Genomic DNA, 22,559 nt, shown 5'->3' with positions numbered 1-22,559 from the left:
TCGTTTGTTTAGTAACATTGCAGAGCATTTCTTTTGTGCCTCTTGACAGTCTTTTGTGTTTTCTGAATCTTACGGATGAATGACCAGGAATCGATCCTATGTTAAGGCCATGGGGAAAACTTCACGGCAAGCTCTGATGGTGGAGGCCAAGGTCAAAGCCCTCGAGGCACCTTTCCCGGTCAAAGCCCTCGAGGCACCTTTCCCGTAGCAACAAGCTTTTTTTTACAGTTGACCACACCCATTGTATTCAAGGCCTAGCACAGGGGCTCCAGGAGCTCGAAGGAAAAGTTCGTCCACCTCACAGTCGCCTCAATAATTCCCACTTCTGCCTCCTTCCTTCAAGGCTTTTGGGTCACCGGGGACTACAGAGTTGATAGAGTCTATCCATCATGCCAGCCTCAGCAAGTGGCAGTGGCATCCTCAACGGTCACACAACATGAGACTCTAACCTTCCCTTCCCAACCAGAGAGACTGCCATGTCTGCCACGCATAAGGAATGTGGGGAAGCGGTGGCATCGCTCTCTCTCACTCGCCCTGACTTACACCAGTCCCAGCTTTCCAGAAGGTTCCTATGCTCCAGGGTAGTGATTTAAAAAAAGTCAGCTCTCCCAAAGAAGATGAGCTGGTGGGGAAAGGAGGTGACAGGTGCCGTCAAAGCAGGCCTGCGTCTCACCCCCAACAGTCTAGTGGCATGGGAGCAAGGGGGGGGGCTCCACTGGGCTTCCTTCAGTGGCATTCCCCTCTCCAAACCTCCTCTTGATGTTCAGTTTGAAATTCTTCTGGATCCCATTTTGTTTGGAGGAGGTAGGGTGGGTTGTCACAGTGAAATTGGCTCTGGGCCTCTGGTTTCCATCAGGAGGACGCTGGCTGGATCATTTATGGGCTGGAAGTTGGAACTTCAAAGACAATTCAGTCTCCACTCCTGGCAACAAAAGATTTAGAAGCCAGGCCCCGGGGGGGGGGGGGGGGGAATGTTTGATGTTTTCCCCTCATTCCTTCTTTGTGAATGCAAAGTAAAGCAAGTTTAAAATGTGGATTAGTAAGTAGGGTATGGAGTAGAAAACTCCAGAAGGGTTTTTAGAGCAAACTTGCTAGAGCTCGGGAGAGCATGCAGCTCTGTTCACGGCGGAGTGATCCGAGGAACAAGCCAAGATCTGCAATGGGAACCTGGGGCTCCACTTTCAGCTTTGTCATTCATGGGCCCCTCTCTGGGCCTCAGTTTCCCCCTCTGTTACCCACTCTGCCCATCCCACAGGGTTTGGGGAACGATCTGATGAGGGAAAGGACAGGAAGGCGCTTTGAAAAGAAGGCTCAAGAGCTATGTAAATGGAAAGGATGACTGTTTGTTTTCACAAGTGGAATTGTCTCTTTGCCATCACCACTGGAGAGGCTGTTTGAGCCGTAAGTATTTGGCCTCTGAACTTTGCTCAGCCTGGAGCAGCTGTGGGTGGCAGGAATGCCCGGAGGGAGGAAATATCAGAGTCAGCAAGCATGAGCCTCAGTCTCAGAGTTGGCCAGGTTTCTAGGGGGAAAAAAATCTCAAGTAGCTCTTTGTGGTCATAAGGAATACACTTATGTGATTGTTTTAAATATTTCAGAGTCTGAAAAAAAGCTGTAAGGGACACATCGAGCTGGACAACAATAGAGGTACTCATTTAACCTAGGCTGCACAAATCCACATGAAATGGACAATAGAGGAAATTAAATAATTCAGTGCCCCTCTTTCATCCAGCATGCACGCACACACGGATAATTGCACCTGCCGTGATTCGGCTCGTGGTTTTAATTCTTCTTTCTTTGCATCTAGCCAGAATGTTTCCAGTCTTCAGAGTGCTTCCCAGTCCTTTGTCATTTGTCCTTTGTCCGTTCCTGGCTCCTATCGTAGGCACTTGATAGGTTTCTGATCAATGAAATGCCACCTGACCTGGAGGAGACGGTTACAGAAATGGCCTCCAATGAACCTGACTCTGGGCTTGATTTGCCTGGCTGGTGAGACCTTTGTAAAGGTGATACAAGTGGAACTTGAAAAGCACATGAAACTTGCACACCGCATGAAGAAACCTGGGCCGGCCAGCCTGTTGGGGGCACGTGGCCCAGTCAACAGCCAGCCCCAACTACACATCACGTGAGTAAGGCCGTTTCGACTCTCCAGTCCCCATCAAGCTACTTGAGGACTGTGGCCAGACGAAGTCAGAACGGCCCAGCTGAGCTCAGTTCAAGTGCTGACCTGTAGAACCATGAGGTCATATACTGTATTTTTAAGCCACTGATCTTTGGGTTGGCGTATCATACAGTCATAGATAATTGAGATATTACTTCTTTAAAAAGTGCACAGACACCTTTAGACCAGGAATGATAAATATGTAACATCTCATCTAACAAATTTACTGGATTGGTCGTGTCTTCCTGGAAGGCCATGTTGAGTAGAATTTGAAGTCCAGGTGACTGGAAAAGAAAGCCGTAATCCATTAGGAATGTGTGCAAAGAACGTGCGCGGGGTAGTGGCGATATGTATGTCTTATAGTTGCCATCCTTGTTCTGTTTTTTCAGTCAGGGGTCAATGAACAAAGACAGAACAATTATCAAAGCTAAATGCCAAGAGGGCCAATTGGGAAGGGGATTTTCCAGTGAGTTAAGTCTCATTTCCCAGGAACAGTGATGGTGAAGCTAGGACTCCTTGAGTGAACTCAGCCAGACATTATTTATGTCACTGGACTGCAGAAACCCACAGTTTGGGACTCGAGGTGGCTTCCCAGGTTTGCCTGGGACAGTGTACAAATGGCTCTACTCCGCTCATAGATCCAGTCATCAGCTTGATAGGCACAGAAACTCAGTGTTGTTCTTGTGTCCAGAGCTGATTGGGCTCTTGGGAACGGCCCTACAAGAATCATATTCATGAGATATCGTTAGCAAAATAAAATGCAAGGACTTTCCAAGGATACAACACTTCTTATCAGCTCCCCCGACCCAATTAGTCATCAGAAAAGCTCCATCCCATGGAGGAAGGAAGAGGATGGAACGAGAAGAAAGGAAGTGGGAAGGTTCAGAGGGAATATTTCACACAAGTCAGGAAAAGCAGATAAAATATCTCTGTCTGACAACAGTACTCTCTGTCTAGCAGTGGGAAACCCCAAACCTCAGGTCCAGCGTTTCTCTCCCTTGAGAATAAGTGGACACTGACCAATGGTCGACAGTGACATATCGTCCCAAGATCCTTCTGGGTGATATGCTTCATCAGACATAATAATAAAATTGATTAAGCTACTGCTATTTTTTCGTTCAGAAGCAACTTTTGGGGATCCCACCTTCTTTAGAATTTGCCTGCCCAAGTTCCTGACTGTCCATTACCACCTTGATTTAGAAGGCATCTTTCCCCTTCAAAGATTTGTACATAATGCTTGATTTTGTCCAGCTACCATCTGTCCATCCGTGCATCGTTTCATCTCTTTGTCCTATAAGGTCTTATGCCCTCAGTTGGTGCTGGGGGACACAAAGAGGCATAAAGCATGGCCTCTGTTTTTAAGGAGCCTCAACGGTGAGAAAGGAGACGGGAGTCTAGGTGAAGGTCAGTCCGAGACAAGTCCAGGGATGACGTGAGGACACTCTAACTAAGAGGAGAGTGAGCAGAGGTGATTGGGAAGAAGGGGCAGATATCAGAGAAAGGGAGTGTTGCAGAGAGAAAATGGACTGTGACTGTCTGGAGCGTGGGAAGCGAGAGAGAAGGAAGACACTGGAATAATAAAAAATAAAAAAATAACGAAGTATCTGTTACTGTCATTATTATCATTACTAGCTGCCATGCAATGGGCACTTCCGCCATGCCAGGTGCCATTCTAAGCCCTTTATATGCACGAAGTCATGTAATCCTCACAACCAAGTGAGGTAGGTACCATCGTTATGTCCACATTTCAGATGAGGAAGTGGAGGCACAGAGAGATAAGTAAGGTGTCCAAGGTGACACAGCTAGCTTGGCAGGGACAGGATGACCCTCAGTCATCCAGTTTGGTGTCTTAGCGGATGCTTCCTGCAAACAGAGGAACTAGAGGAGGAAGATCCACAGAACAGTTCTAGAAACGTGTGACTTGGGATGCCTTGGGACCATCCCAATGGAGAGCTCCAGTGGGAATGGGGGTCAACGAGAGCATCTGTGCTGGAAACATCGACTTAGACACCATCCATGTCATATGCGGTGGTACGAGCCACAGGTCTGGTATGGCATGTCAAGGACAGGGCCAAGGTCAGGACCTGCATGAAGACCCAAGGCCCCTCCCTAGGGGGCATTTGGAGGAAGAGGAGAGGGGTAGAGAGTGTGGAAACAAATGATTAAAAAATGAGGCTATGAACCAGAAACAGGAGGTAACATAGCGAGTGAGCGAGTGTAAAGTTTCAAAAAGGGGGCAGCGTTCCAGTGAACACCGCCAAAGACAGCAGACAAATGCGGTCTGAAAGGCAACCACTAACTTAGACATTCCGGCAGTTTGACAAGGAGTGACCCTGACAAGCACACTTTTAGAGGCCTCAACACCAGCTCCCAAAACCCCGGGATCAGTGGTTCTCGAACTCTGGTACGATAGAATGTCCTAGTAGTTGATTAAAATTCAGGTTCCTGGGACCACCTCTAGAGATTTGGATTCATAAGGCTTGAGTTGGGGTCCAGAAACCTCAATTTTTAAAAAGCCTTCCACCCCACAAGGTGATTCTGATATGGATGTTTCCGAAACTCTATTTTGATAAGCACTGCCCTGAAGACATAGGCATTCCTTCCCCACCTGCCCCAGGTTCTAATTTCCTGTTAAATGATCCACAAGCTTTCTGTGGGACATCCACACTGCGAGGGGCCAACCTTTGCCGTGCATGCCTTCCCACGGAGGCCTTGCTTCATGGCCCTAGTGATGGAATTCTATCTCAGTGCGACAGCTAGCAGAATGTTCGTGCATACCCCGGACACACAGGCACGCCCTGAGCATACGCAGGATTGCAGAGAAAGCCATTGATCCCAGAGATGAACACTTATAAGCAAATAGATATAAACACGAGTGACTGATCCAAGGAGAAAGAAGAGGAGACTAGAATAAAACAAAAGCAGACAATACTCAAGTGAGGCAAATACCACCAAAGAGAGCGTAGAAATGAGGTTCTTAACTATTAAGTATGTTGCATTTACCCTAAGGGACAGAGTGCTAAGGGAACACGGAGGAAGAAGTAACAAATTCTACTTGGAGAAGCTCTCGAGGGCATACTGGCGGAGGCGGCATTTGAGTCCTTCCCCGGTAAGAAGAGTTCACGGAGCAGAGAAAGGGAAAGGGAGGCAGGAAGGAGCAGGGTGTTTCCAGGAAAGAGGGAAAGCCCGGCTGAGGCTGGAAGGGAGGACGCAGGGTAGAGGGAGGGAGACGCAGACGGAGTAAGAGTAAACAAGGTTGAAAGCTGCCTGCCTGGGGCTTGTCTTTGGAAGGTCTTTGCTGCGTTCTAAGGAATTTAAACGTGATCTGGGAGGAAGTGGGGAGTCCCTGTGGTTTTTAAGTGGGGGGCGAGTCTTTTGTTTTAGGGAGCTGAGGATGCCCCGGAGGGGAAGCTGGCAGACCCCTTCCTTTCCGCCCACGAGGACGGCATCCAGTGGAAGGGAACTTTCTAGTACAGCCAGGATCCGGAATTCACACCGTCCTCGCGGGCACTGCTTTTGAGTCTGTTTCTTCTCTGCTGTGGGACCTGAAGACTCTCATTTGGGGAAAAAAAACCACAGGGAATGGGGAGGGAGAGAAAGCTGAGGGAGAAATAACCCTCAGCTCCGATTCCTCAAATGGAAAAAAGAAAGGGTAACGTCTTCCTGTCTAAACATGGATTTAAAATAGTCACAATAAAATGCAGTTTGGTTTTGCAGGGTGGGCTAGGGGAGGAGAACCAAAAATGACCAAAGAACAACAAAGTAGAAAAAACAAGCAGAGTAGGAAAGAGTATAAAAACAGGAAGTCGGCAGGCAGCCATTCCCCATGAGGTCACTGGCAAAGGCCCGAGGGGCCGAGTCTCTGCAGGTCCTGGGGAGGAGGCCTCTTCTCGTGGCCTTGGGCACTTGAACGGGTCAGAACATGGGGTCAGTGCCAGACGCATCTGGAAAATCTCAAAAACTGCTTCTGCGTAGGGTGGGGGCGGGGTAGTCTCAAGGCTGCCCAACTGGGCCCTGGGGGTGAAGCAGGAGGCAGTCGCTAAATTCAAGTCAGAAATGGAGTCCTGGGTGTGGGCCTGTGTGACTTTGGGCAAGGGCCTCTACCTCTCTGGGCCCGTTCTCTCATCCGCAATCTAGTGTGGTGGGCCAGGCCTCTCTGTATGGGTGGCAAAGGAGTGCACTGAAACCCAGCTGTGCACTCTGGCATGAGCGGTGACCAGGAAGAAAGAGCGTTTTGTTTTTCTAATTTACACCAAAACATGCTTGTGCCAGCCAAACCCAGAGCCCACAGGACTGTGACCTCTTAGGTACCTTTCTCTCATATCTGGGAGCTTCCTGGGCTAAGGGGAGCTCTGAAGCAGGGTGTGTGGGTGCACTGGGAAAGTGCTAAGCCCCCATTCCCCCGCCCGCCAGAGAGAGTGTTGCATGACAAGCTAAGGAACTTAGCGTGAAAGAAATGGAAAGACAGATTTGCTGGAGCCCACTTGCCCCACCCCCCACCCCACCCCAGCCCCAGTCTTGCTCCATGGAGAGCCCCTGATACCACTGTCACCCACCTCCCAACACAGCAGGCTGTCTCGGCCACCCTGGGGTGAGCACCAGGTTTGGGCATGACCTTTACTGTACCCCATTCTGAGAGGACCCGCCGAGGCTGGCCGCAGAGCTGCCCAGAAGGCCCAGGTACACAACCTGGGGGCGGAGGGAGTGAGTTAGTGCCCCACGGGGTGGATTTTGACAAGCGAGAGACCTGAGACACGGAGGAAGCCACAGGGAGACTCCCGGCTCTTCTCCCCAACCCAGGTCGGGGGGGGGGGGTTCATGTGGTCTCCCCAGAGATATCCAGCATGGCCCAGTGGTCCTTTCTTACTCGTGGGGCCACAGCCAGCTCAGAAGAGACCGTTTCGTGTTTTGCTTTTTCTCTGCCTCACTTCCCCTTTCTCTCCATGTCTCCGCCCTGGGATTAACTCCCCAGCCCCGTACAGCTTCAGCATATAAGTTTTGCCTCTTGTCGTTTAAGGAAAATGGGCTAAAGCCGAGGGTTCCTGATGGCTGACACTGGCCATCATTTTTTTTTTTTTTAAGATTTCATTTATTTCTTTGACAGAGAGAGAGGGAACACAAGCAGGGGGAGCAGGAGAGGGAGAAGCAGGCTCCCCGCCAGGCAGGGAGCCCAACACGGGGCTCGATCCCAGGACCCCGGGATCATGACCCGAGCTGAAGGCAGACGCTTAAGGACTGAGCCACCCAGGCGTCCCTGACATTGGCCATGGTGCTGACCCTGGCAAGTGAGGGCTTGCCGCCGTAGCAGTGTGACTTTTCTCGCTTCTGAGCGTGTTGGAACGAAGTCCGTACTTGTTGCACACATCCGGGCCACAGAATCAAGAGGGCCTGGGGTCAGCCAGACGGGGCCTGAAATGCTGGCTCTGTCGCACACCAGCTACATGCGCAAACTGAGACGATGGTGGCCTGACTTCACCAAGTCTCGGTCTCCTGTTCTGCGAGGAAGATGGAGATGACCCATCTTCCTTCATGGAGTCGGTGCTGTTTCAATGATGACATGGTGTTTGTGGGAGAGCCAGCCGACGGCTGGATGCAGGGAGGAGCTCAGACAATGCTGTTGTTGTCACGATGGGGAAAATTGAAGAGTAGGCATCCAGGAGGCCTTAGAGTCAGTCCTGCGACAGCCACTGCAGACAGGGACAGACGCGGCCTGCAGGAGGGGCGTGGCCGTGGTGGCCAAGGCCCGTCTGGAAGATTGCCCAGACTAGATTCGGAGCGTGGGGATTCTCTGTCGTTTGGCTGCTAGTCCAGGTCCCCCGGCCACCCGTTCATCTACAGGCTGCCCGTGCCCGTCAGCCACCCAGCCCGACCTTGGCCTGGAGCATGTCCCCCCCTCAGCCCTGAGCGCTCTTTCCACTGCTGCTTCGACCCCAGTTCACCCTCAGGAAGGACAGGCTTCTTGCCTGGCACGTTTCCACTCTGGCCTTGGTCTTGGAGACCGGAGGCGTGATTTGGCGGGAGGTGAGGTCCAGGGCAACCTAGGCCAGAGACTGTCACTGCCCGCAGCCTCAGCAGTCTGCGGAAGCCTCTGAGGCCAGCTCCCATGTCAGCGACTGGACCTCAGGGACGTGGCCACACGGCCCAGCAGCGCTCTTGCTGGGGCCCGGCCTTCACTCCCACTGCCCCACTTCCGCGTGGTCACAGACCAAGGGGCTTCCACCCCCTCCGCTTCCCCCTGAGCCTCTGCACCCGGCACACATCTGAAGCTGAGCACCTAGTTTTGGGGAAACTGAGGCAGGCTTGAGAACATGCTACCCTCGGTCATCCGCAGGCTTACGGGAGGGTTTTGCTTGTTCTGTTTCCCTTTTTGATGATGGGGGTGCATGCACATGGAAAAAGCCCGAAAGAGCAATGCAAGCTGGTGGAGGGCTAGCCCTGGCCTCCCTGCGCTGGCTGCTGTGAGCACACACATGTCCAAACCAAGTGGCTTGGCCTCCTAGGAGAGAGATGTGCCACGGGTCTCACTTAAAAAAAAAAAATCACTTTAAATTCTGTTGACCCACTTCTATAAAAGGATGAAGGGCCAAAGCCAAAGGAACAGACCCCCCAGCTGGGCTCCATCTTTTACCTGCAGGCTCAGGGATTCTTCCCTTTCATTTTGGCAATGTGGACATTCGGCTCTCCCGCGGTGTTTGTTATGTCGCCATCTGGTGGTGGCAAGGGGTAACGGCCTACTTCGGCTCTGGGGTCGCACTGCTCGTTCCCGCAAGTTCTGCACTGGGTGAGTCCACTCTGTACCAGGCACTGGGTGGTACTTGCGGTCAGCTCTTTACGTTAAAAATAAGTGGTAGGAAACTGCCCTTGGGACGGGTAGGAACTGCCATTCCACCACCTTCCACAGTCGCGGTAGTGGAGGACCCCCTCCCCCCGCCCGCCCTCCCCACTCCATTTGAGATTTCACCCAGAATTCTGGAGGCTGGACGGAGTCCGATGGAACGAGGGGGGCACAATTCATTTCGGGTGCAACCAAACGGGACCTTTTCCAGCTGTGGTATTGTGTCATCCCTACACGCCGGTGGTTCTCAGCCCTGGCCGCCCATTAGAATCACCCACAGGCTTTTAAAACCACCGATGCCCGGACCTCACCCCAAGAGACTCTGATTTAATAGTGCAGGGGTGAGGTATTGGTATTTTTAAAGCTCTCCGGGTGACTCAGATATGCACCCAGGATTGAGAAATGCTGTACAATTGGTCAGCATAGGTCAGACATCACCCTTTCTATTGTCGTTACAACTGGGAGACTTATTCCCTCACAGTCGTTAGGTTCCCCAGTCCCCACAATCAGACGGAGCTTGGGAGCCGCCCGGCCCCATCACCCAAGAATGTCATCTGTCTCTCGAATGACAAGGAGTATCTTCCAAGTTTCCAGGGGGAAACTTCGAGAAGCTCCACAGCTACTATCAAAAGGCGTATGACCCGTAGGCCCCTTTTCCTTACTCTTGGCCAGACAAAGGGAGCGCTATTGGAAAGTCAAATGGTTGGGGAAGAGTTGAACGTAGAAGAATATTCTGGTCACCAAAAGAATGTAAAGTAAAACCCCAAGGGGGAAGTCTTGCAAAGGATGGGAAGTTGGGGAGAGAAAGTTTGTTTTGTTTTCTCCATAAGGGTCTAAAGTTAGTCTGTGGTCTCTGGGAACTGTCATTGCAAAGGGCACGTGGGCGCGGTCGGTGCATGGATGATTGGAAGAATAAAGAGGCCTATTTTTCAATTCACAGTGGTGAGACACCGGCAGGAGGACCAGATATGGAGTCCCCCACATCCCCCACAGTTTCTCTGGCTCTGAGGGACTTGGGGAGCCCAAGGGCATCTTGGACTATTTTGCTGAGCCATTCTGGACAGAGTAACCAAGATTTAGTTAAATGAACTTCTGGGGAGTTGGGTGGGGCTGGGAGATCCTTGGGTGACAGGCAGTCAGTCTCTAAAGATGGCAGGTGGGGTTTCCTAAGCACAGGAGGGGATGCACACCCCGGAGCGGGGAGGTTTGTGGAGGAAGGCGTCTCTCCAGAATAAGGTCATGGCAACAAGATGAAGTTCTGCAGGGTACCCACCTAAAGAGTTTCCTCCTGTGAAATGTTTCGTTTCTTGGATGTTTTTCCAAGAAAAATGGTATTGGTGGCCCTTTAAAATTCTCCCTCTTATACGTTGTCACTGTCATTTGTCTAACCTTTAGTGAAGTCTGATGCATTTATTCACGTTTGCGTGACAATGTTGTGAAGAGAGCCGGAGACACAGGAGTCTGTCTTCGCCCTCCCGTAGCCATGACTCTGGAAGGAGCAGGACGCTGGGGGCGGCCTAGCCCCGTGTTGACCTGAGTGGGGCCCACACAGAACCCAGAGCCACCAGGAAGAGAACAGGGCTCAGAGGGACAGAGGCCAGGGAAACTCAGACGTGGGAGAAGGGAGACAACCCCTGTTTCTCTCCCAGATATAGAAGGGGGTGACCCTAAAGATACAAGGGAACGCCATCGCTTAGGTCACACCCTAAATGCCTTCATTACTGAGGTAAAGGGGGAAGAGAAGCTTGACTGAGACGGCTGATCTAGAGATGTGATTTTAACTGAATTGGCTTGGGGGCAGCACCGGGATATTCAGAGACTTCCCACAGAGATGAGGACATATGTGGTAAAGAGAAGGTGGGAAATTTAAGACCAGAGGTACAAGCTGGAGAATCTAAGCAGTATGAAAAACTTCCGGGTGTAACAGCTTTTAGAGACATAGACTAAGTCCTGGCCCTTTATCTTCCACGTGAAGAAACCAAGACTCTCAGGGGGGCAAGGGTCACTGATGTCCCCAGGGCTACAGCACTGATTGGCCTAAGATCTGTGACTTGATCCCACCTCTCCTGACTCCCAATTCAGATCTTGTGTTTGTCTTTTTTCCCAGGTGTCATCTTGATCCTGGTAATTTCAACATTGTCCGTGGTGAACACAAGAAAGACAATGCATGGGGGTGTTCTGGGGAACTCATCCACCAATACCCTTTCATTGGGTTTTCTGGTGCCGATTAAAGGTACATTTTATCTTCTATTTTTCAAAAATCTATTTCTGTTTTGTTTTTAATAGCCTAATGACCAATGTTTGTGTAGGCAGAGTTAAATCTGAGTCAGGACTCTCCCCTTTGCCTTCAGTGCCCTCCAAGACTTTAGGACAGCACAAAGTGTATCAGATGTTTTTCATTTAAAAGGGAACTTGAAACTGAGCCATGGAGCTTGGCTGCGGTCCTTATGCTAAGTGATCCCCATGGAGGCCGGCCTAACCCGTTCTCGGAGGAGACATTTGTCCACGCCCAAGGTGACCAGGGTTGAGAAGAGGAGAAAAAAGGCAGGAAAGAGGGGCAGACACATACGGGATATAAATGGAATGGCCCCTTTGAATGAGAATTGGCTAGTCAGAGACAGCAAAAAGGAGGGAGTGAAGGATTCTTAGAGCTGGGGCTTAAATCTCTCTCCCTCTCCCTGTCTCTCTCCTACAGGCTTATGTCGGTGCAGCCATTTTGTCAGCCTGGACTTGGGGCTTCGGGTTGCCGGTTTTGCTGCCAGCCAGCGGGTCCAGCAAACAGACCACTATTGGCGCTCGAGAATCACCCCTTTTCTGCATTGAATGAGAAGCCACCTAAAGTAGTGACTCATGGGCCTTCCGACAGCCTTGACCACACTCATTTTCCAGTTGTTTCTGAGGTCAGAGATGCCAGCCCTTCCCAGGGTGGGTAAGCCTCGCTTGTCCGTGAGGGGTTGGCAAAGAAGCTAGCTCCGGGGAGGTGCTCAGACTTGCCTGGGCCTCCTGAGCGGTGTGTTTATAGCAACGGGGCCCAAGCTGTGAGCTGGGGGAAGCTGGCAATAAAGCTTCTGGGGTCTGGGTCAGGTCGCCCTGGACCTGGGACCCTCTGAAGGCCTGGAGACGCCGTGTTTGCCTCTTCTGAGACAGAAGGCCAAGAAAACACATTGGAAGAAGCCCCGTCCTGCATCACTAGAGTTAGCCAGACAAGGAAGTTCTGTCCAACCACAAGACAGAGCAGGATTTTTAAAAAGATTTTATTTATTTGAGAGAGAGAGAGAGAGCACGCATGCTCCAGTGGGGGATGGGGAAGGGCATAGGGGCAGAGGGAGAGAGAGAGGCAGACTCTCCGCTGAACAGGGAACTTGAGGCGGGGCTCAATCCCAGGACCCCTGGATCATGACCTGAGCTGAAGGCAGACGCATAACCGACTGAGCCACCCAGGCGCCCCCAAGACAGCGCAGTATTTTAGTAGCAAACTGTTTTCTTTTCCTTCCCGGTCCTTAGTCCCAGTCGAATGTTTCAGTTATTTGGACCTCTTCTCTCAAGGTATGATTACTTTTCTTTTTAATCAATCATTTTGAAAAATGAAAAAGCCCTTTGCCATAGCTCACTAGTATACATCCGTTCTCCACATAGCAGCAAGGACGATCTTCCAGAAGCACAGATTCGTACCCAAGTGTTCCTACGGCTCCATCTGGGCTTGCCCATCTGTCTGACCTCGCTGACCTTACTGGGTTTGCTACCCACTAACCCCCAGATCTTTGAGTTCCAGCCACAATGGCCTTTGGTTCCTTCCTCAAGCACTTCGGGGTTGGGGAGGGGGGCCGTGGAATCAGCCTCATACACACCTGACACCACCCATCAATCATTTTTATTGCTTTAAAAGTTTACATGCAATAAACTCTGCTTTTGTCGTACAGTTCTATGCAGTTTTGTACATGGATAGATTCTTGTCATCACCACCACAAACGGGATACAAAACAATTCCAACCCCCAAAGAATTTCCTCGTGCTACCCCTCTGTACTCCATTCCTGCCCCCCTCCCCTCCCCTGGGGCAACGCTGATCTGGTCCTATAGCTCAGCCTGGTCCAGACTGTCACAGGAAGGCAATCATACAACAGATGTCTCTTGACACTGGCGTCTTTCACTTAGCATAACGCATCCGCGATTCCTCCACATCGTTGTGTGTCGCAATAGCTTGAGCTTGTCCCTAATTCGTGCTGAGTGCTAGTCCACTGTTTGGACGTATCACAGGGCTTTTGCTGTGTTCTGTTTTGTTTTTCCCATGTACTCACTGAAGAGTATTTGAGTAGTTCCCAGTTTGGGGCGATTGTAAATAATGCTGCTACTACACGTCGGTGTCCAGGTTCCGGAGTGAGTATGTCTTCACTGCTCTACAGTAAACACTTACGGATGAGATGGCCGGGTCAAATGGTTAAGTATGTGTTTAACTTCATAAGGGAATGTCAAACTGTTCTCCAGAACGCCTGTTCTGCACCACACTGCGTTCCGCCAGCCCCACCTGAGAGTCCGGTTGCTCCACACCCTTGCCAGCACTTTGTATTATCAGAGTTTTTCTCTTAGCCTTTCCAATATATATGTAATGGTAACTCCTTGTGGTGTTTAATTGCATTTCCCTAAGAGCTAGTGATGTGAAAGGCTGTCCATATGTTTATTTGCCATCTATATATTTTCTTCGGTGAGGTACATGTTCAGATCTGACCATTTAAAAAATTTGGGTTGTTTGCTTTCTTATTGTTGAGGTTTCAGAGTTCTTTATATATTGTGGATAGAAGCCCTCTGTAGGATATGTGATTTGCACATATTTCCTTGGTCTGTGGCTTATCTTTTCATTCTCTTAGCAGCGTCTTCCACAGAGCAAAAGGTTTTAATTCAATGAATTCCAATTTAGAAGTTTTTTAAAGGAACTTGTTTTGTGATCCAAGAGCCCAAAGATTTTCTTCTTTTTCTAATCTGAGTGTTATCGTTTTTTTTTTTAATTTGACATTTAATTCCCTGATCCGTTTTCAGTTATTTCTCATAAATGATGGGAGGTATTCCTTGAGGTTCGAATATGGATATCCAATTGTTTCCAGCACCATCTGTTAAAGAGACAATTGAATTGCTTTCGTACTTTTGTCAAAACTTTGAACAGACACGTCACAAGAGAAAATATACGGATGCCAAGTGTGAAAAGATGTTCCACATTAGGAAAAGATCTCCAGTGTTAGGAAAATGTAAGTCAAGACCAGGCTGACTTATCACCACACACATTTTAGACCGGCCAACGTGAAGTGTTGGCAAGCATGTGACAGAGCTGGAATTCTCATACACTGCTGGGGCGGGGGGTGTAAAAGGGTGCAGCCACTTTGGAAAACAGTTTGCCAGTTTCCTTAACAGTTAAACACATAGTTACCATTATCATCAAACCATTCTACTTCTAGGTATTTACCCAAGAGAAATGAAAGCATATGTCCACACGCAGCCTTGTTCGCGAGCATTCCTAGCAGCTTTATGTGTCATAGTCAAAACCCAATACAACGCGAATGTCGGTCAATAAGGAATGGGCAAGCAAAGCGTAATACATGAATATAACAGAACACTGCACGGCAATAAAGAAGAACGAACTACTGACAATATGCTATGACATGGATGATTCTCAAAGTAATTATGTCGAGCTCAAGAGGCAAGACAAAAAAAGTACATTCTGTATGATTCCATTCGTACACAATGTCGGGAAATGTCAAGCAACATATACATGAGAAAGCGGATTGGTGACGACCAGGACATAGGTGGGGAGGAGCAGGAAGGAAGGTTTACTAAAAGACACAAGGAAAGTTCTGGAGATAATGGATATGTTGGTTATCTTGACTGAGGTAGTGTTTTCGCAGATATACACATGTGTCAAAATTTATCAAATTGCACACTTCACGCTACGTGTAGTTTGTCGTAAGTCATTTATACTTCAATGGAACTCTTTAAAACTGACCGTATTTTATGAATCTATTTCTGGAGTCTCTATTCTGTTTCGTGTTCATCTATGCCTGTTTGTCAGTCCATACCGTACTGTTTGATCACTGTCATTTTTCTTATAATATATATTATAATCAGTTAGTGTGAGTCTTCCGATTTGTTCTTTTATTTTCATAATTATTTTGCATATTCCAGTTACATTACTTTTACATGTAAATCTTATAACCAGCTTCTCTGTATCGACGAAGAATCAAACTGGTACTTGTTGGGGATTGTCTTACATCACCCAGATCCGTTGAGTCTGACAGTTTAACTGTAGTGAATCTTCTCCTTCTCCTTCTTCTTTTCTAGAGAGAGATAGTGTGAGCATCGGGGCAGGGAAGGGCAAAGGGAGAAGGAGAGAATCTTAAGCAGGATCAATTCCCAGCATGGAGCCTGACCCAGGGCTCAGTCTCACAACCCTGAGATCATGACCTGAACCAAAATCAAGAGTCGGATGCCTAACTGAGCTACCCAGACACCCCTATAGTGAATCTTCTAGTACATGAACAGAGTCTGTCTCCCCATTTATTTGGATCTTTGGTTCTTTCGTCAGTGCTTCATAGTTTTTACCATATAGATTGTGTAGCTGTTTCGTTATAGTTAGAGCTGAGTATATCATATTCTTTTTGGAGCTCTTATAAATGGTAATGTTTTTGAATTTTTGAAAGCATTTTGAAGGTTTTGAACTTCAATTATTTTTTAATTTTTGGACACATTACATTCGTTTATTTTATTTTTTATTTTTTTAAAGATTTTTATTTATTTATTTGAGAGAGAGAGCACAAGTCAGGGGGAGGGGCAGAGGGAGAAGCAGACTCCCCACTGAGCAGGGAGCCCAATGCGGGGCTCGATCCCAGGACCCTGAGATCATGACCTGAGCCAAAGGCAGATGCTTAACTGACTCAGCCACCCAGGCGCCCCTAAACTTCAATTTCTAATTGTTCATTTGGAAGTATAGAAAAATGACTGATTTTTGTCTGTTGACCTAGTCCATGACCTTGCTAAACACACTCAGTTCTAGAACTAGATTCCTTGATCTTTTGTTTAGACAATAATACCATCTGTGATGGGGGACAGTTTTATTTCTTCTGTTCCATCTGAATGCCTTTATGTCTTATCTTCTTACACTTGCTAGGATTTCCAGTACAATATGGAACAGTTGTGGTCAGAGCTGACTGACATCCTCCAATGATCATCATTTAAAAAAAGAAAAAAAAAGACTTATTTATTTATTTGAGAGAGAGCAAGAGCACGCATGTGAGTGGGTGGAGGGGCAGAAGGAGAGGGAGGGAATCTCAAGCAGACTCCCCGCTGAGTGCAGAGCCTGACATGGGGCTCAATCCCATGACTCTGAGATCATGATCTGAGCGGAAATCAAGAGTCAGATGCTTAACCGAGTCACCCAAGCGTTCCTCCAATGATCATTAATGTAACAAAGACGGCCAGACAGCAAGTCCCTCGTAACGTGATGCAAAAGGAATACACAGTCAGCCAAGAAGTATCCTTGGCAGAACTTGAGCCTGAGACTGTGCAAGCCTGCAGCCAGAGCCAACACTGGGGGGCGCCAAAGAACTCCGTGATCAAGTCCAATGACCTCTTAACACAATATTTCTAAAAATCAAAAGTAATGCCAAAAAATTCATGAGGAACAAATTATCAGTATTTTAAATAAAGACCAAATCAGTATTACTGGTTTTTCCTTTGCCTCAGTTTTCATCATGACTCAACTCTATTACTGATCTTGACCCCGGTCTAGAGTCAAGATCCAATGGCCATTTTACAGAAAATATAGTGACAGAAGAAACACTGAGTGAACCCAGCATGTGGTAAACTACAGGTCAGTGACCAGTTTCTTCAATACATAAACTGCAAGAAAAAAAACAAAGCTGGAGCCCTTCCCGAGTGGTAGTCGCACAGATATGTTCGCTTCATGGTGCTTCAGCAAGCTGCCCTTACGATATGTGTACTTTCCAAACGTATATCGTAATAACAAGGCTATTTAAAAGACGGAAGAAAAAGCACCTAAATCCACGTAGTTACTACGTTCAGGTGTCTAGATTATGGCTATTTATACGATTTTATTTTTAATGTTGTTTCAATGTTTAGTAATTTTTTCATCATTTATTATTTTATAATCATGTTCTATAATTAACATAACCATGATTGCCATAAAATGTCGATGTCATATGGTTACATAATGTATCATTTTATAATCTATCCAATAAAATTTTGTGAATTATAAATTTATTTAAGCAAAAGTTTTAGAAAACCTTATCTGGTCCTTAATTGTTAGAGATGTGTACGGAAGTCTGCAGGGGTGAGCTGAATGAAGTCTGGGATTTATTTTTAAATACTTCAGCAATTAAATTCAGAAACTTTGCCCTTAAAAACAGAAAAAAGTAAAAAAGAAGAAGGGGAAGGAAGAGGAGGGAGAAGGAGAAAGGGAGGAAGAAACGGGCCAAATGAAGTAGATGAAGAAAAAATAGTAATTGTTGAATCTGAGAAATGTCTTATACGCTCTCCTTTTATATTTGCTTGAAGGTTTTTCATTATAAAATTAAAAATAAATAAGATAGCCTTTCGCACCCACCTGCTATCGTTTCCTACCCCATTATCTCATTTTATTTTTCCTATTTCTTACCTGAAATTATCTTGCTAACTGGTGTATTGCCTGCTTCCGCCCAGAAGAATAGAAACACCACAGAAACAGGGTGCATCTGCGTCCTTCACGCCTTTATTCCCAGCAACTAAACCAGGTTAAAACGATGAACTTTATCAGCATCTCACATCCAGTAGGATTTTTCAAACAGGTGAGGTGTGGTACTTGAGGGTATTATATGGATGGATGGATGGATGGATGGATGGATTTGACAGAGAGAGAGAGAGAGCACAAGCGGGGGGAGCAGCAGGCAGAGGAAAAGGGAGAAGCAGGCTCCCCGCTGAGCAGGGAGCCCAACATGGGGCTCGATCCCGGGACCCAGGGATCATGACCTGAGCCAAAGGCAGACGCTTAACCGACTGAGCCACCCAGGCACCCCAAGGGTATTTTATTTTTGATAATATTGCAAGAATAAGATCTCAGTACAGTCTCACTTTCTCTGTCAGAGAGATCCAGCTCTTCACACAGGTGTCCCAGCTCGTTTCTCCTCGGAGGGTTGGCCAGATTTTGATGGATGCAGAATCCACATCCCCCTCAGGAGTTCTTTGCAATCATTTCCTGGCCCCCCAATCTGGTTATTTCTAAACTGTAATGGCTACAAAACCCAGCACTTTATTTGACCTGCTGATGAATTTTCCTGTGAAGTTTTTAATTTCAAAGACCTTTGGGGTTTGATAGACTCTATCTTCCTTAAAATATTTTTTTAAAGATTTTATTTATTTATTTTAGAGAAAGAGAGAGAAAGAGAGAACAAACAGGAAGAGGGGCAGAGGGAGAGAGAGAATCTTAAGCAGGCTCCACGCCTAGCACGAAGTCCAACTTGGGGCTGGATCTCAGGATCCTGAGATCACGGCCTGAGCCGAAACCACGAGTCGGACGCCGGACGCCTAACCGACTGAGCCACCCAGGTCCCCCTTCCTTGAAGTATTTTAAGGCCATACTAGACAAAGAACAGATGTTGCACTCTACAAATCTGCAATTACCAGCTTCTGGTCAGTTCTCAATGTCAAAGTCAGCTTCTCCATCTTGTGAAGAGACTGTGCAAGTCAGAACAAGCAAGTTTCTCTTCCAAAACATAGCTCATTTAAAGTAAAAATGCAGTAGAATTTTCTTGTATTTCTTGTGTTCAAGGACAGAACACATCTGCTTGTCTGTCTCCTTTATTTTCTTTTCTTGGTTGTAGGCTTGTGGACTTGTGGTATTAGATGAATCATTTTTGGGTAAAGAAAACATGTATTCATTTTCATAACGGTTGGCATCTGTTCTTTCTCTGAAGTCTGTCCAATGGCCACCTGACGTGACATATGAGAGACTCCAGTGCATGTGTATAATTGAATTCCTCTGGGCACTTGTTAACTGGGTTTGCCCTTCAGATTCCAGGTGTTTCAGGATGGGACCCTCATTTTACACACAAGACAGACAGCTTTGGGGGTCTCTTGACCTTGACTTCCAAAGATCCCAACTGGCCATTGGCCTCCATCCCTAAGCTCTTCCCCATTTTCCCAAAGAACTCATTCTCCTTTTCAGATTCCTTGGGGGTCAGAGCTCAAGAGTCCCCATCCTGACTTAATGATACAGAGCGTGCTTTTCCACACCTTATGTTGGAATATACAGATATGCCAAGGGCCAGAGTGTTTCCGGACTGGTGGAATTACCACACAGTGCTGGATTATAGAGCCCTTGCAATGTATATGGGCTATAAGAGGATTTGCTTGGATGTTCAGAAACACTAAATTTCTATTGCACTGTGCAATGTTTTTCAGACTGGGGGAAATCAGTTTTTCGTCAGTATCCATTCAACAAATATTTCCCGAGCTCCAGCCATGGGCCCGATACGATCAGATGATTTGAGACATGTGGTTCCTACCTCCATGGTTCATAATCCAGCAAAGAAATGGTGGACAAACAATTGACTGTAATGCAAAAAGATTAGTGCTCTTGATAAGTTTTGCCCATCCTTCTTAGTTAGGGTGAGTTAACTGCCCAGAGTTTTAGTGACAATGTATTTTTTGGAGCGATTTCTTTATTCGAGGATGGTATGAAGCGCTTTCCATACCTTATCCCTTTTAATCCTTCCGAGAACATGGGTGTTGTAGGTATTATCACCCCCATTTTACAGGTGAGGAAACTGAAGTTTAAAGAGGTGAGATAGGCCTCATAGTTTGGCAAGTGGCAAGGCTGGGTCTTAAACTAGGGTCTTTTCTTATCCCCCAATCATGGGAGCGTGAGCTGGGCTCTTTGTAGGTGCCAGGTTCTGGGGGCTATGCTCAGTGTGGACACCAGAGGGCGATGAGAGAGAGCAAAGCAGTGGAAGGAATTTCCCTCTGGGGCCACCTCTGAACAGTCACAACAAATCGACCTTCTCTAACTCGTCTTTGAGTCTGTTTTGTTTTGTTTTTTAGAGAGGGAGAGAGCATGCACGTGCGCGTGCACGTGCACGTGCACGTGCACGCGGGGCGGCGCAGAGGGAGAGGGAGAATCCCAAGCAGGCTCCATGCCCAGCGTGGAGGCTGTCGTGAGGCTCAATCGCATGACCCTGAGATCGCGACTTGAGCCGAAATCAAGAGTCGGACACTTAACCGACAGAGCCACCCCGGTGCCCCTCAAACTCATCTTTGAAGATGCATTAACTGTAAGAGCAGTGCTGAGAAGGCAGGGCCGAACCTACGGCATGTTCCAGGAACAGGTAAGAGCAAGGATCCCTTGGGATTCATCCTTTGCTTCAAGCACGTCAGCTCACTGCTCCTTTACCCATGGTATGGACTGTTCGTGGAATTTAATGGGATGTTTGCATACAGGCACAAGACACACGTCTGCTTCCGCTCATCCCATAGCTGATTCCAAATCAGGGGTGTTGTGCAAACAGCGGCTCAACTAGCAATCGCTCCAAGTGAAAGCAGCTCAGTTCACCCAGGGGCTGGGTACACACTCCAGGCACGTGCCCCCCCCCCCCCCCACTGATTGCAGCCCCCAGAGCAATGTGCGGCTGGCACAGCCACGGCTCCACGGGCGGCATCCCGAAGGACTGGTCCGCCAACAGGACCGTCATCCCGGGGGCTGCTTCGTGAGGACCAAGGACTCAGGCTGTAGCCTACAGGGGTACTTTGCCACGAAGGGAATGAGCACCCACCGGGATTGCAGCCAGGGTTGGGACTAAGAAGTTGACCTCCCCTAGTCTCAGTCCTGTCCTCCTTAGGGCCGTGTCACCAGCTTCTTTCTTGGTAGCTCTTCCATCCTGTTTACAACACAAAAGGAGGAGAACATGTAGCTGAAAACTACTGGAAAAAGCTAGTTCATTTTAAGGACAGAATTCAAAAATAATCAATGACCAGTGTGTCTCCAAAGAGTACTTTTTCGTATGTTTCAGTCCCGTGTGGCTGAAACCAAACAGAGCCTTTTTCAACCCGGCCACACCCTGGAGTGACGCAATAGTAAACGAGACAGGGGCAGGGACACCTCTCTGGATGGGAAGCCCGCCCGCCTGCTCAGGAGGACCCCCTATGGTCCCACAGGTGGTGGGTCAATGGCTAATGTTCTGAGACCCTTACCCCCAAGACTCACAGCACGGCGGGGGGGGGGGGGGTTGAGGCAGTTCGGCCCTTATTCTGTGTTTGGGAAAAGGCAGCCCGCGATTTTTTTTTTTTTAATAGTAGGGAAGTGATGTGAACAGAACTCTAATTAAGAAAAATGGGTTTGGGGGCGCCTGGGTGGCTCGGATGGTTAAGCGTCTGCCTTTAGCCCACATCATGATCTCTGGCTCTTGATCGAGCCCACGTCGAGCCCCACGTTGGGCTCCCAGCTCAGCACGGAGTCTGCTTCTCCCTCTCCCTCTTCCCCTGCTCATGCTCTCTCTCTCTCTGTATCGCTCTGTCTCAAGTGAATAAATAAAATCTTTTTAAAAAAATAAGAAAAATGGGTTTGGTGGTGTTCCAGGGATAAGTTCAAGAGGAGGACTGGAGACAGGGAGACCTTGAGAGGAGGGCAGATGAATGTAAAGAAGCACCTGGGAACAGAGGGAGCACGTAGGAAACATTGCCGGGCTGCAACTAACAGCCAGAGTTGCTGACTGAGTGTGTGCAGTGGGGGCGGGGAAGCTATAAATACGACAGCCTCACCTTCTCTGAGTGTTTATCACGTGCAAGCTACTAAGCATTTTACAGGGATTAACTCAATTAATTTTGACAAATCGTATGAGGTAGGAATGATTATCCTTTTACCTTTTATGGGAGAAGAAACTGATGCTCAGAGAGGCCAGGTCATTCGTCAAAGGTCACTAGGATTCGCACCCAGGCTGTTGAACTTCCAGAACCCACATTCTTCACATAGACCCCCCAGTCTCTTCCCCAGTCTGGGGGACATGAAAGATGGTGACGTCACTGGCTGAGATGGGAAGTCAGTGGGAGGAGCAGATATGCGTGGGGCGGGGGTGAGGGATGGTAGACAAGGTGGTGTGTTTGGACACGTGCAGTGTTCGGACGTTCCGCCCGCACCATCAAGGGGAGATGTCCAGCAGGCTTTGGGTCCCAGTGTGGAGAAGAAGAAGAAAACAGAAGGTTTTCATTAAAAATAATGAAACATCTGTAAAAATACTGTTGGCTGGGTTTCCCGGTCGAGCTCTTCAAGAGCGGCGTGCTGGCTCACAAACAGGAAGCCCGGGCCCCAGCTGAAGGTTTGGCCCGAGACTTAGAGAGGTCAGGTTCATTGGCAGGTGCTCAGAGGCTCAGGACCACTGTGAGGGGGGAAGGGCGAAGCGTGCCTGGAAGGGTCTACCAAAGACGGCAAGCCCAAGCCTTGAAAAAGGAGGAGAGGATGGATGTCTCTAGGCCTTCCTCAGTTTACCCATGGCCCCTCCTCATTCCAACAGACCAGAGCCTCTCTCTCAATGCTG

At 48.3% G+C, this 22,559-nt stretch overlaps 2 long non-coding RNA genes across 3 annotated transcripts; one reads left to right on the top strand and one right to left on the bottom strand.

The window, feature by feature from the left end:
- The first annotated feature begins 11,450 nt into the window (after window positions 1–11,450).
- On the top strand, window positions 11,451–12,851 carry LOC148107591 (uncharacterized). Of its 2 annotated transcripts, none has more exons than XR_015722143.1 (4): window positions 11,451–11,510; window positions 11,692–11,896; window positions 12,501–12,542; window positions 12,633–12,851. It is a non-coding gene; the product is annotated as an uncharacterized LOC148107591 (long non-coding RNA). The 2 variants fall into 2 exon arrangements; XR_015722142.1 differs by having other exon boundaries at window positions 11,692–11,921.
- A 1,133-nt stretch (window positions 12,852–13,984) lies between these two features.
- On the bottom strand, window positions 13,985–20,999 carry LOC123800831 (uncharacterized). The gene is made up of 2 exons (XR_006782022.2): window positions 20,802–20,999; window positions 13,985–14,099 (listed from the first exon to the last, which is right to left on the bottom strand). It is a non-coding gene; the product is annotated as an uncharacterized LOC123800831 (long non-coding RNA).
- Between the last annotated feature and the right edge of the window lie 1,560 nt (window positions 21,000–22,559).

This window comes from Ursus americanus, chromosome 28, assembly GCF_024610735.1.
Source record: "Ursus americanus isolate L20-20 chromosome 28, mUrsAme1.1.p, whole genome shotgun sequence".
Classification (NCBI taxonomy): Eukaryota; Metazoa; Chordata; class Mammalia; order Carnivora; family Ursidae; genus Ursus; species Ursus americanus.
This window is presented reverse-complemented; position numbering and strand designations above follow the sequence as displayed.